Here is a 7,995-nt window from a genome sequence, read left to right on the forward strand (position 1 = left end):
TTTATTGAAAAAATAACAGAAAACTGTGGTTAAATTATTATTTTTTATTTTAGCTTAATATATATATATATATATATATATTAGATTAGATGAGCAAAATTATAGAGAAGAAAAGTAAATGACAATTGAGAAAACAATAGTCAAATAGTGGGACAGAAGAGAAGTGGTCCATTATGTTAGCTGAAGTGAAACCCATGTGTTCACAAACAGTCAAATAAAAACCTTTGAGGTATAAATCCATAGACCCACCATCACAACAACTAATTACTCACATCAATAGCCACTCCTCCCACCACATGCCATTGTATCCATAATAAATGTTATCCTTCTTTTTTCAAACTCTTTTTTTTTTTTTAATACTTTGGGTTTTTCTTTTTTCTTTTTCTCCTCCATACAATTTGCAATTATTCCATTAATATATATTGCTAATATTAAGATATATTTAATAGAAGAAAAAGGGATGCCCCTCAAGCTAAGTATGATTAGTTCTTTTTTTTTTTTTCTTCTTGCAAAGAGTGAGAATGTCTCAATGGGCTAATCACTTTTATAGCAAAATGTTTCTTTGGAATTGGCTAGTTTATTAAAAGAAATTGAGAGAAAAGGGAGGATTTAGATTTGATTTCATGTTCTATAAGTGTACAAACTTGCAATGTGAGGACCTAAATGATAGTGTCAGTATTATCTAACATGTCTTCAATGCAATAAATTTAATTGAATTGTTATTTTTATTAAATATATACACTGTAATAAATAAATAAATAATAATATATAATATATATACATATATTATATATTTTTTAATATTAAATATTTTATACGTATTTAATTATTTCATATTATTCACTATTTTAGTTCAAAATTTAAATAAAAATAAAAATATAATTAGCTTTTTTATTTTATAAAAAAGTAAATATATCCATAAAGAAAGAATTAATAATTAAGTAAAGTCTTGTCCACATCACCCATCATGGCTCATAGCATAATGCTCGAGATTCTTGGTGAGAATTAATATCATGTAGTTTAAAATGTGAGCAAGTGAATTAACTTTTTCCAATTTCAATCTTTGAACTACTGATAAAAAATTACTTAATTTAAATTAAAAATAAAAATTTAAAATATTAATAGAATAAAATAAAAATAAAAGAGTTGAATAAGATAAATTTGAAAGTGACAATATCATCAAGTAAGAGTATTAGAATACTAAATCTTTTAACAAACAAGTGAAAACAAAAGGCATCTTATTTGCTTACTAAACTGGGAGTCATGGCTCCTGAGTCATATCATAAGACCCTTTCATTGGACTTACATAAATTTTAAAAAAAAAAATGGGAATAACAAAGTTGGTAACAAAAATACAAAGTGTTAGAGGCTATGATGATGAGTAGCTTTTACCTATGGAGACACAACCCACAAAAATTTGGACCAAACTAAAAAGAAGTTTGCTAAGCTTAAATCAAATGGGTCCCAAATACTTTGTTTCTTTGTCTCAATTAGAGAAGACAATACCATAAATTTCATGTATTCATGATCATATCAATAAACTATTCATTACTAATATCAGATATGGACAGCTGTGGTTGGGTTATAAGCAAGGTTTTGTATTATATATATATATATCAAATCTTTAATGGACCAACCCATGCATCACTCTATGCTTCAACATTATTTTATTTCTCTTCTCTTTAGTTTATATTGACATTACAAATTTCCCATTTTCACATTATATGGGTTCTACTCTTTACTGATATAGAAATTTGGTTCATCATCTGTCCATTCAGATTAGAAAATTTTATACCTTTTTTTTATTTAATTACATGAAAAAAGCTTAATTTGATATTTTTATTTATAAATTTATGATTTTAATATATATATATATATGATCGGTACGAATATAAACTGATAATATACGTAAGTAATTTATTTCCATACCAAATATGCAGATTAAATACAGTTTTATTTATATTAAAATATTTCAGTCCGAAGGACGGATATTTAATTGGTTAATTGATATAATAAACAACCATTAATTTAGTTTAAATCTTTTTGCCGGTAAGCAAGAAATTGAATATCAATTCTCTTGCCGAATACTGATGGAAAAATATTAGATATATCTAAATTTTTATTTTTATTAAATTTATAATTTTTTATTTTTTATTTTACTGTGTACAATATAAAAATTACAGTTTTTGAATTTTTTATATTATAATTTTGATTAATTTTTTATTTTTTCAATTGCCTTTCATTAAAACAACCAAAAAGCAAATGAAACAACTGAAAAGTAATTGAAAGTAACCAAAAAAAATAACTGAATAATAACAAAATAATAAATTTAATAAATAAATAAATAACTTTTTAAAGAAATTTATATAGATAAAAATAATTTATTTTATTGATTTTAGTATATCTTTTAAAAGGTTGCCAATATTAATTGGCTTACTCAACTATTAAGTCTCACGGAGAATCTCAAGCATTATGTTATGAGCCGTGAATTTATGAGTATTGTGGAATATTCCTTATTAATCTATTAATTCCCTCATTGATATATTGTGTTAAATAACAAGTTAATTTAATTTTTGCCTTTAAATAATATTTTAAATTAGATAATCAGTAATTTTAAATCATTACATATGTATAAATTATTTAATATTAAAATATATAATATATAAATATTTATTTATTTATTTATTATGGAAGATTTAAGTAAATATCTTTTTGGATTAAAGATGTAAATAAATATAATTAGGTGATATTTAAATTATGACGTTCATCTTAAAATGACAAGAAAAATCTTTGGTGTGAGGAATTTTGCAAACTTAGTTATTAACATTTGACACTAATACTATTTAACTTATTTAGATACTTAGACTTAATTTTGACATTCAGTTACGGCATGTTTGGTTCAGCTAATTTTGATTAGTTGGTAGCTGGTGGCTAATAGCTGGTAACTGGTGGCTAATAAATTAAACTGTTTGGTGAAATTTTATTAGCAGTTGCTGTTAGTATGTTAAATGACTATTGAATGTATAAAAATTTATCGTTAAATATATTTTATTTTATTATATTATATTAATGATACAAATTAATTAAAATAATTTATGATAATTAAAAAACTTAGAGTTAATTTTTTAGCTAAATTGTATTTATTATTAAAAATATTTATAAAAATTATTTTAAAAGTAAAATTTAAATCTGTATTCTACTAATAAAATTTCTAATTTTAAATATCATATTTCTAAATATTATAATTATTTAATTATTAAAATAATTTTAAAATAATATTATTTCATAAAAATAATAGTGTCCAAATAAATAAAAATCCAAATCAGTTATTAACGGATAAAAAAAAGCTTTAAAACAGAGCTGATTAGAACTAAATTAACTACCAGCTGTTGTTTCTTAAGTCTTTACCAAACGTTTTAATATAGATGTTCAGTGAGAAACAACTATCAGTTGTATCAAACTTCTAAACCAAACACCTATTTAGAATGGATCATTAAATTGAGATGTACCTTTTAAGTCTATCATAGTATTTATATATAAAGTTAATTACATAATTATATGTGATGTTAATTATTGACTAATTAATTAATTAATATTAATTATTTATAATTAAAAATTAATTAAATATAAATATAATAACTAATACTAGTACAATTAATTTTGTTTAAATGTCACTTTCCTAAGGATATCTCCTTTTGATGAACTAATCACTTCCATTTCTATCACATAGTTTGGAGTTAGTAGGTGGACATTCAATATAAATGACAGTAAGTATATTTAATATAATATATATATGTCATGGAGAAGTCAAATTTTGAATTACGTTTGACTATTTCATTATCTTATAGTTTTAAACCTAACCAAACTAAAAGTAATATAAATTATTTTAATTATATATATATATATATATATATATATATATATATATATGTCATAGAGAAGTCAAATTTTGAATTACGTTTGACTATTTCATTATCTTATAGTTTTAAACCTAACCAAACTAAAAGTAATATTAAATTATTTTAATTAATAATTAAGTTTAATTTTTATTTAATACAAAATTAAATAACTAGGAAACAAAAATAAATGTATTAATTTGTTTAATGAGTTAATATATAAAGTATTTTAAATATTTTAGGACTCCTCTCTGGTGTAATGGAAGCGGGCTAGTCCCAGTTCATCTGTACCTTGACCATGTAAGCATGTCCTAAAAGTAAGTGGTAATATGATTTCTAATTATTTAATAATTATAGATCTTATTTAAATATAATTAATTACTAATTTTTATAAATAAATATACATTTGGCCGAATTTTTTTATGTAACTTCTTAGAAATTAATTTCTATTTTCTATTAAATTTTTAATTTTTTTTATTTTTATTAGTTTATTTATTAAAATTTCACGTTTATAATAGAAATGTGTTTGCATTTATTATTATTATTATATGGGACCTATAATTATTACGAGTTAAAAATATCAATTATTTCTTGTAGTTTAATAAATTTTTCTTTCTTAATTAAAAATATTCTTAGAAATAGAGATCTGGACAAAGCTAGAGCCAAGCTGAGGCATAGAGTAGGAGAGGACTAAAGGAAGACCGGTTGGTGAAAGTAAGCACAAGTGGAGAGGTAGGTATGGAAGTTGAGTCTAGCATTGTTTTCGTAGGTGAGTAAGAAGCAAGCTAGAGTGTAGGCATGCCTAGAAAGCGAGCCTCAGAGCGATCAAAAGCGATAAATGATAGTAATAAGCTAAAGCAAGAGGTACACGATTAGGGGCTAGAGTAGGTAGTAGTTAGTAGGAGCAAGAATATGAGTCTTGATTTTCGACTATAATGACCTTATAACTATAGTTATATATTAATTAAGTTAATTTAGTCTAAATAAATCCAATTAAGGCTCAACTTACTTGTTTGTTATAAGATTAGGTTAAATCCCATGTGTACATATATATATGTGTGTGTGAAGGAGAATGATGTCATCAACACTTAATTAATTAGATTAACCAAGATTCAACCTAGCTTGGAACTAGCATTCACTCCTCATAATCTCCACTCTCTCTATTGTCAAGGATTTTTCATAAGAGATTCCAACTTTGAAACTTATGTGGATTATCATTAGAGGCTGGTCATTTGAATAGCTTTAAAGTGCATCAATCATCTTTGAAAAATTAAGAATCAACAAAGCAAGAAGCACTCATTAGAATAGGCGACACACATCCTTTGCAAAGCCTTCTCAATCTTTTGCTTGTTTTTGTGCGTTATGACTATCTAAATTAATAAGATCCTTGGTGCGAATTAAAAAAAATTAAATTGCTTCCATTGCGCCTTTTTTTATGTTTTAATTTCAATTCTCAACACTATATATGAAGCTTTTTATTATAAATTATTATTTAATATTTTTTAAGAAATTTAATCACCATTTTTCCAAATTTCCTTTCAAGAACAACAACAACAATATAATAATAATCTATTATATATATTTAAAGCAGGCCAAATTTTTTCATGGGACTCCACATTGTAAAATTTTATGAAGCCATATCATGTGTTTTCTAATGAGAAAATGACATATGACATAATTATAAATATTTATAAAAGAAGCAAATGTGATCTTAAATACTTATAATTACTTTTTTAAATATAAGACTATATATTAAGAAAAATGGAAAGTATAAAAACTGTTATAGCTATTACATATTAATAATAAATTTTATTATTCTTATAATAAAATATATATTTATATTCATACATGTAAAAGTAAATAACAATAATAATATAAAAATATTAAATTTGAAACATAGAAACCATTAATCGGAATTTTTGACGTGTTAGAAAACTTATTGATATAATAATAAAAAATAATTTCAATATATATATATATTTACTACGTATGAGAACTTATTAGAGTAAGAAATAGATAAAAAAAGATTAAAATCAATAATACATATACTTCTCATTTATATTTACTTAATATATAATAAATAAAGAAATTTCACAAAAATACATTATAAAAATATTAATATAGATGTAAATAAAAATATTATAAAATAAAAACTTAATCTTTGATATAATTACAAATTGAATTATAAACAAAATATAAGATAAGATTTTTAAATTTAAAATAAGTAAAATAATCATACAATAGCATGAGCAATAAAATTTCAATAAAAAGAAATACATATGGCTTTAATGTGACTTATATAAGAATTTATTATGATATTAAATACTAATTAAATAAAATGATAATATTAAATGTATTGTAATATTAAATACGAACCAAATAAAATGATATTATTAAATATTTATTATAATAAAATGATAGCTAAATATAAAAAAGAATTAGTGATTACATAATGCCACTAATATACTATATATCTATTATGAATTTCTAATTATTTTTTACAATCATTAAAATATATAATTATATAAGTAAAATGATAATATTAAATATTTATTAAAATAATAATTAGATAAAATTAATTTTTTTATAATATAATATTCTTTATTTTTTAAACTAAAATTTCTATTAAAAATTTATCAATTATTGTACATTAGTAAAAATATATTGCTAATAGTAATAATAAAGTGGTACCATTGTGTTTTTGCTACTTGAAGTTCTTAAAGAGCATGAAGAACTTGTAATTATGTGTATCAAAAATCCATACTTTTTTTTCTGTTGTTCTTTTTTTCTTTTCTATATAACATTTTGTTTAGTTTTTTTATTAATAATTGTTAGTTTTTCTTTTATAGATTTTGTTTTGTTTTTTTACTTAGAATATTTTAATGTTATATCTCTATAAAAATTTTAATTCGATACTATTTTTTATATTAAATTAAAAAAAAATTCCGGTAATTTTGTCTATCTTTTCCTTTCCGCACTTGTATATATATTATAATTATGATTAGTATTATTATTATTTAAGATCTTTTCTAATGGATAAGATTCGAAATAAGCTGTGTTTGACATTCTTTAGCTATTTTAGCTTGAAATTTAAGCCATGGTATTAAGGTTGAAAATATATCTTCCTAATCTTGATCTTTAAGATATTTTAATTTTTAGTTTTAAAAATTAGTTTTGCTAAAAGCAAGTAAACTAATGCAAATTTCAAAAGTAGATTTGAAAAAAGTTATTTATAAAAAATTTAAGAAATTATATATTAAACTAAAAGAAATTTATATTTATATTTTCAATACTTAATAACAATCTCAAACACACTTTGATATTTTTACTTCAATTATTTCTTTTTTATAAAAGAATGAGAAAGTGAATCAGAATTTCCATATAAAAAGTGTGAACTAAAATAGTTAATATGTTTTAAATTAAATCTAATAAATAAGTAATTATTTATATTCGGTAGTACCGGAGGAGCTCTTATAATGGAGATGGCTATTAAGAGTCCTAGATATATAACTGCTCAAGACATCATTTTACTACCTTTTGTAGAAATCATTGATAATATACAAAATATCGCTAGCCTAATGGAACCAATTGATTTGTGTATTGGATTACAAATCAAGAGAAAGCGCAGCTATTGTATAATACCGAAAAATAACTTTCAAGAGGGAAGTTATCCTATAGAGCTGTATTTCTGCTTGTTTGAAATGTGAATTATAGTGTTCATTCTTATGAAAATGGGAATGAAAAGCAAGAGATACTTTTTCTCGAAATATGGACAAATGGGAGTTTAATTCCTAAAGAAGCACTTCATGAAACCTCCCGGAATTTGATTTATTTATTTATTCCTTTTCTACATGCAGAAGAAGAAAATTTTCATTTAGAAAAAAATCAACACAAGGTTGCTTTTCCTCTTTTTACCTTTTACGATAGATTGACTAAATTAAGAAAAAATCAAAACGAAATAATATTGAAATATGTTTTTATTGACCAATCAGAATTGACTCATAACATCTATAGTAGCCTCAAAAGATTCAATGTATATACATTATCAGAACTTTTGAATAAGTGTCAAGAAGATCTTATGAAAATTGAGTTCATATAG

General features: G+C 22.4%; 1 pseudogene; it reads left to right on the forward strand.

Moving 5' to 3' along the window:
* The first annotated feature begins 7,372 nt into the window (after positions 1–7,372).
* LOC125371230 lies at positions 7,373–7,995 on the forward strand (annotated as a pseudogene).

This window comes from Ricinus communis, chromosome 9 (assembly GCF_019578655.1).
Source record: "Ricinus communis isolate WT05 ecotype wild-type chromosome 9, ASM1957865v1, whole genome shotgun sequence".
Taxonomy (NCBI): Eukaryota; Viridiplantae; Streptophyta; class Magnoliopsida; order Malpighiales; family Euphorbiaceae; genus Ricinus; species Ricinus communis.